We start from the raw sequence: 7,711 nt of genomic DNA, 5'->3' as shown, positions 1-7,711 counted from the left end.
TATATAAATGTTCACAGTTTTTCAGAGAATCATCAGCATTTCTTTTCTTTGGATACGTCAGTGCATTTCTATAGTTTTGCTTTAGTTTGACAACATGCCCCACCTCCGGATTGTGGTAACATGAGCCAAATTCAACTCTGGGGTTTCAAGCCCAGCAGTGCAGGGGCTGTCTGTTTTCCCTCTGTGTTCCTCTCTTCCCTCATGTCACGCGCTTTCCCCTCCACTCTTACAATTGCAGTCTCTTCCAGCTGCAGGGAAATGGGAGCTCTCAAGTAAATCACTTTTTAAGAAACAATGTTGATCGCCATGACTGCCTCAGCTGATTCGCTTCACTTTTAGGTGTTATTGTAAAGTCGCCGCTTGCTTTGAAGTTGCTTGTTGATAGTGCGCCATCCTCCTTTTCCCTGCCTTCTTTAGCTATTTCCCCTCTGTGGACTCACCTTTGACCTCCTTCATTCCATTCCAGTACCAAATTACTTTGCTATGTTTCTGAGCCATAGAAATATGAGTGCTCACACCCTTTAAATACACAGAAGGGAAGAAGCGGTCAAGGCCATTTTTCTTACAGTGCACGCAATGATGCGTCTGTACTGACATTAATGTAGCATTAAAGTGCATGGCTTTATCTGGAATTCAATAAAATATCTAAAGTTTACATTATAAACATCTGTTCTGCTGATGGTTGTATCCTACTTTAAGCTCAAAGGGATTCCTATAAAGGCCTAGGTTGGGACTGTAAATGGGTTTCATGGGGGTCCAGCACTGGATACCCCTTGTTACAATGAAAATTGCAAGGTAAAGCACAAAGTAGATCAATTTAGCTTTTAACAGAAACATTTTTAAATTTCTCTTTACTTTCATACTAAGCACATCTACCCAGTGACATTTACTCAGAAGTAGACTTTGGCACACTCAAATCTGGTTTTCAATACTTTATTAAACTTTGCTAAAAAAAAAAAACAGCAAGCAAGAAAGAGTGACCCAAATCCTGTTCTCATTGCTTTTTATTGAGCCCAAAAAAGTTTGCAAGCCGGGTGTCTTTCTTTTAATGAGTCAAACGTCCAAAATGCTAAGTTTTGGATCTTCAGCAATTGAATCAATCTTTTCCCACAAAAAAAAAATCTGACTGTTTCATTTGTTTAATTAAAATATTGCTTACTTTGTTGTTGAGCAAGTAAAAAAAAAAAAAAAAAAAAAAAAAAAACTGATCTTTTTTTTAAATTATTTTTACTTTTTCAGCAAATAGCAACCAAACCACATATGGAGTCTCGTACTCTCCTTTGTACCTACTTTTTAAAGAGTTCTTTCTCCAGCGCTTAATCTGTAATCCTGTCATTCCTATCAGGAAGATGCCCTGCATTTTTGAAATAATTTGCCCTGAGTATGTTGAACTTTTGCAAAACATGTCAGGGAATGACTAAGCGAACTAGACTAGAACCGAGACTGGAAAACAAAGTCGACTTTCTGATGAACCCAGCTTGGTATCCATGTTATAGCAGAAGACACTGAACTGTGCCTTCCAATCCCTTTCATGCCTCTTGTACATTTTCTCTTTTTACTGTTGTGACTCATACACGTCAGCAGATTACTGGGATTTTATAGACCAACACAAAATTATGTTTAATTGATCATTTGAAAAACACAGAATTCCAGACAAGCTTAAATAAAAATCTATTGCAACTTCTAATTGTCTTCAGACATCACCAGTCTAGCTGTATCCCTGTAAACATTTAAATCCAGCTTTCCTTAGAGGTTTGTTAGAGGAAACATAGTGAATAAACAGGACCAGAAAGACACATCAGACAAGTAATGGGTGAAGCAGTGGAGAAGTTTAAAGCAGGTTAGAATTTTAAAACAATGTTCTGTAGTCATCTGAAAATGGAAATGGTATGGCACATCTGCAAATCTATCAAGACATGGCTGTCCACCGAAATGAATAGGCCGGGTACGGAGAGCATTAATTAGATAAGCAGCCAGAAGGCCTGTGGCAACTCTGGACAACCTGCAGAGGCCCACAGCTCAGTTTGTCAACAACAATTACCTGCGCATCTCAAAACTGGGTGAGAGGGAAAAACAAAGCCAGAAGAACTCCCCTCTGTTAATTATCACACGTCATGCAGGGTGCACAGCACAACAGAACCAAGATTGCACATTTTGGCCTACATGTAAAATGTGATTTATTGAGGAAAACTAATATTACCCATGACCCAGAGCACACCGTCCTACCAGTCAAAAGCATGAAGCAATGGCAGCATCATGCTCTCATAATATTCCTCTTCAGACTTCCTCTTCCAGCAAATGTGCAGCCAGAGCTACAACAGATAGTCATGCGTTTGCCAAAGCTCAGACCAAAATGTCACCGGGAATCTGTGGCACGACTCAAAATAATTTTCACATATTCAGTTCTATTTATCTCCCTGTGATTGAGCAATTTTCCAAGACAGACTAGGCGAACACGTTCAAAGAGGCCTTCCACAAAAGACCTGCAGCTGTGCAGAGAAGACTATTGACTCAGAGGGGCTGAAAACAAAGGCTTGCTATACTTTTCACATTTTGTTTTTTATTACTGTTTAAAAATCATGTGCTTTTCTTTCCACCTCATATTATGTATTACTTTGTTTTGGTGTATTGCTAAAAAGGTTTCGACATAAGAAAAAAGGAATATGAGAACTTTTGCAAGGTTCTGTATCTGATGACTGGCCAGACAAGAGTCACATTGGCACATTCAACTCGTCATACATATTAAGTTACAAAATGTAGAACACCTTTTGTAGTTTTACCAAACTACAGGCTTCTTCTGGACTGTTAGATTTCAGCATCTGACAACCCAGTATTTCACCTCCCTGTCCCATCGGCTTCCTCCCCCTTTTCCAGATGCGTTTTTTACTAGCAGATGCTCAGCACATGCATACCATGCCTAAAGCTCCTACTGAGGGCCGACAACCACACAGGGTCCTTGTGTGGTAAAACAATACAGCCTCTCTCTGTGTTCAGCACTCCTCGCTGCTTCAACTACTTTTAAGAGCCCTCCCTCCCCCCACCACCCCTCCCATCTCTCCCTTCTTCGTGGAAGAACACAAAAAAGAAAAAGAACAAAAAAAATCCAGATCATAGTGGAAGGAATAAGTGGTGGGTGTGCAGCTAGGAGAGAAACAAGCTCAGGGAAGAACGGCTGGCAGGAGTGGAAGAGAAAATGTTGCTGTTGGCAAAAGATTGCTTTATTGTTCTTGTGCGTTAGGCTTTAGTTCAGCCTTTTAACTCCAAAGACCCTAAGTGCAAACAAGCGCTGTAATCTCGAATGGACTTTATGTCTAGATTTAAAAACGACGGTTTAAAGCACATTGTTTCGGCTTTCATCAATTTCAAATCTAATCCACAATAAAAATGTTTCGTAACAAAGACCCACGAGCAGATGATGGCTTATCCAGCTCCCATTGTTGTAACTGCTGCAATACTCTGCTTCAAGGCAAAGTTATTTGCTCAAGTTACAGCCCTGCTCCATTCTGATCCACAGGATGGGTGAGTCATGTGTTCAAGGACTTGGGCGCTTCGCTGTTGTGGGAACATTTCCATTTTCTGATTTCCATGAAGCCACAGAACAAACTAAAATGGCCTCCCTGATTCAACATTGCAGAGGGAGATGGTTGCGCTGCTAAAATACGCTTAGTAAGTTGGAAAAAATGACATCTGACTCACTCGAAGATGAGAGTCTTCCCTTGGGCATCTAATGTGTGTGTGTGTGTGGGGGTGTGTGTGTGTGTGTGTGTGGACAATGTGAATCAGGCTGAATGCCCCCAAACCCACCCAAAAGTTTAAAAGCGTTGTAATTCAACGCATCGATTGACTAAATTACTGCTGGTTGTCTTCTGCTTCGAAGGACATTTCAAAACAGCCGTTGCAAATATCAAATGGCCTCTGAAATGAAATTCATTGTTTATCCTCTTCCAGGTGCTCCATTTTACCTGTGGCTATGTGTGACAAACAAAGAGGCACCATACAGAAGTACACAGCAGGTGTGGGAACGGAAACCGGCACATTATCAAAACTTTTATTTGTTTGTTGGGTGTGTCTAATGAAGCCAAGTACATTTTGAGACCAGTAATAACTGACTGATAGCATTCATATGAATCTGGAAGCTTTACAAAAGAAAAAAAACTAAAAAAAAAACTTGTGGTTTAATTTTTGCATTCACGCTCTGAAACAGACTGTATGGAAAACGAATTGGGCATGATCTTACCCCCTTCAGAGGTAGAGCCTCTTCCTCTTATGAGGCCCCAGCTTGCAGAAGTAGGTTCTGAAACAATCCATTTCAGCATTTTAATAAGGGTGTGGTCAATGTTTGTTTTGTTTTTTTCATATTTGACTTTCAAATAATAAAAAAAAACCCTTCTAAAACAAGCTATTGAATTTACTTATCTACTTTTAAAGCTACTGTAAAGTGGAACCTTTTCTACAATGTCTCAGATGTCTTTGTTCAGGGCTATTAAACGCTTATCGACTAGAGCTGGTTTTAATTTACTCCTGCTTTTATTGTAACACCATGGACAAATGTCTTGTGCAAAAATAATTGTGTGCATCCGACTGAACTAGTACAAAACTGGGAAAACTTTGACATCATAAGAAACTCGGAAACTTGCCATCTTGGCTTGAGGGACCCTGTAAGACCTTAAGTTGTGTATGACTTGTAAAACCTAATAAAGAACCGGTTTAAAGTAGAAGAATCTGCACATACGTGACCTCATTACAAGCATTTTCTGTTGATGTCGTTCGAACGGGTTATAAATTTCAGCCTTTGTCTGCCCTCTAGAGGCGCTAAAGAAAATTACAGTTGTGACCGACAGGTTTCTTTTGTACTAAATTTAATTTTGTATGTTTGTCTGGAATTTTTTGCGTACAGAAGTTTAATAACGAACATTTCATAAAGTCCTGAGGCTTTATTGAGAAGCACTTCAAGTTTATGCAAACTGTCTAAATTAACATGGTCAAAAATGTATTTTTGTTCTGGATTAGGTTAAGCTCTGAGAAGGGTCCTGGGCATTAAAAGTGTATTTGTTTTCATTTTTATGCCACTTATCACAAGTTTCTGACCTGGTGCTCCATCGCAGTGGAAAAAAAAATAATAAATTCTCACCACTAAAACACTGGGTAACGTTGCATTTGGATAATGTTTTCTTCCCATTCTTTACATATGTTTGGGTTTGTTTGTTTTTTTTTTTCCAAAATTGAGAGCAAACCCACTTTCTTAAAGCAACCCCACTCATGAATGGTCTCAGAATGCCCCACTATCACCATGACACAGGACTGATGCTAGAGTTCAAGGTCAAGGAGAAATATTCTCCAAATTCTCCACGCCTCGCCAACCTGACCTCAGTTACAGTCAAATGCGTTTTAACTTTTCTGAGTTGAACCTGGAAGAAGTTTGCTCTTGTGAAATGACCATCAATAAAAATGGCACACTAGTTTACCCTTTAATTAACTGGCTGAATATTTGTTTTAATTCAGAAAGTAATTGCTTTAATACTTGGCATCTGGTCTGGGCTAAACAGACTTTTTGCATCATTGGGACAGTGAATACATTTTATGTTCAAAGCGTTATGAAGCGTCAGTGAAGAAAACGCTACCAGACACTTAAAGGAGTTTCCAGTTTATATTATTGTGTTTCTATCCATAGTTTTCTGTCACTGACAGAGGCCGAGTTTTTTCCCTTTGTTCTTTTCTTTCCAAGGTATGTGTGTGTGTGTGTGTTTAACTGTGAAGCATATAAAGGATTATGTACAACTTCATTCCAGGGCTCTGCTTCTCTGATTTCCAGTCAGAGCCTTCAAATAAAGTATTTTATAAGACAAAGATTGATCTTTGATTTCTTAACAGTTTCTCTACCATTTGTTAAAGAATTTTTCCACGACAGTCAGGTTGAGCCCAAATGAACCTAACAGCAGTCATCTAGGAGTTAAGGAAAAAAAAAAGGTTTATCCTTTTAAGGAAAGATTGGTTAAAATAAAGGCCTCAAGTATGCTCTGTGGCCGAGCTGAAAACTGCAAGAATTTTCAGGTAATTACACAATGACTGCATTTTCTTTTAATCCCTCTTCGTAGGGGTCTATATTCAACGTAAATTGCCACAAACGAAAGCTAACGCAATAGTGTTACATGACTACTCTAAACATTTCTAAATCAGTGAAGTAACATCCAATTATTTTTTTTTAACATAGGTAACAGATCACTGCACAAGTATATTTATGGATTAATTAAACACTCATCTAAAATGTAGATGAGTGAACACCAAACAAAAACGCCAAATTTTAGTAGCGAAGCTGTAAACCACAGAATTCAAATTCTCCACATGACATTGAGGAAAATGCTTTATTTTTGCAAGTCAAAAACAACAGAAAAAACCAGTTTGGGGGCCATTGAGAATTCACTCGTCTTCAAACACTGTCATTTTGCAGCAAAGTAAGCACATGTGGCTGAAAGTCCATTATTTTTAAGTGTTGAGAGCAGGAGCACAAAGTGCTTTAGTTCCACTGCCTTCCGTGTCCTTTTACTTGAAGATCTTGCCCTGGTTGAAAGCTTTACCCACATGCTTGAAATCTCCTTCCCAGGCAAAGTACTCCTTAACCATGGTCTTGCACTCCTCACTTTCTGGATCCAACTTCCTCCAGTCGTATGATTCATAGTCAATTTGCCAGTCTGGACACAGCTGAGAGAGAAAGAAAAAGACAACGATAAAAGGGATGAACTCTTGGGTTGTACAAGATAAGCATGCAACTCCACCATCAGATTACATTTTCAATCTTTTCTGGGAAAAAAAAGAAGAAAGAAAAGCAAAACCAGTTTATATTCATGTATGAAACATTTTAAAAACGGGTTGAAAAAGATTTGCAGTCCAACACAACTGGTACACAGTATACACAAAAACAACGTTTGGCGAAAGGAAATACTCTTCTGAGGGGGCACAAGAGACGCAACGACCAGGCTTTTAGCCAAACAATTCAAATTTGGACAGATTCAATTATTTTGAGCAAGATGATATTATGTTATACATTATGAATAAAAGATCTTGAACGCTAGTGCTGTTGAATCTTTGTGTAATAACCATTTGTACACATCCATAATAGCACTTTTTAAAAAGCTAAAATTTCACTCCTATTCTTTGTAGGACAAAGAAATTTGACTTTTGGAAAGAATTAATTTATTTTTAATTGGAAGATCCTGTACTGATAGAAAATGGCCTGCAGTCAAATAAGGTGTTCCACCATTGATGTCATTTCTATGACGATTGAACATGAAAAAGCCGTCTTATTGATTAGACGATGTGACCACAGCATGAACCAGCCTTTCACTCACTGATCAGAGTCGACTGGGATGAATATGATCTTTATTTTATCTTCCCCTGTCAGATTAAGACTTGATGCCATGACAGGGCACTGCCTTGCCCAATGACAGGGGCGGGGAAACCTTTAGCTCCCCTTACTGAGGTTTCTGTTCATTTCACATCTGAATTAATTCCTACAACTATTTATCTTTGTCCTGTTTGTTTCAGATAAATAGGCCAGACGACGACTATGCAAAAACTCAAAACAACCTCCGATGAACTGCACAATCCAATATTCCATCATGGGAATTTTCTTTAAAAACTTTCTTCAAAAAGCCGTTATACTAAATTTCAGGTTTCCTTTATCATGGTTGATCAATGCAAAACAATTAATCTG

The 7,711-nt window shown here is 38.7% G+C and overlaps 1 long non-coding RNA gene across 1 annotated transcript in view; it reads left to right on the top strand.

Moving 5' to 3' along the window:
• The first annotated feature begins 6,698 nt into the window (after positions 1-6,698).
• Positions 6,699-7,711, top strand: part of LOC107837860 (uncharacterized) — a 2,199-nt gene continuing 1,186 nt past the window's right edge. The window contains exon 1 of the long non-coding RNA XR_001663908.1: positions 6,699-7,669. This is a non-coding gene — a long non-coding RNA (uncharacterized LOC107837860). The remainder of the gene's footprint in view (positions 7,670-7,711) is intronic.

The sequence above is a fragment of the Poecilia formosa genome, unplaced genomic scaffold, assembly GCF_000485575.1.
Source record: "Poecilia formosa unplaced genomic scaffold, Poecilia_formosa-5.1.2 Scaffold183, whole genome shotgun sequence".
NCBI lineage: Eukaryota > Metazoa > Chordata > Actinopteri > Cyprinodontiformes > Poeciliidae > Poecilia > Poecilia formosa.
The sequence above is the reverse complement of the archived record's forward strand: the minus strand, read 5'-3'. Positions and strand labels throughout refer to the sequence as shown.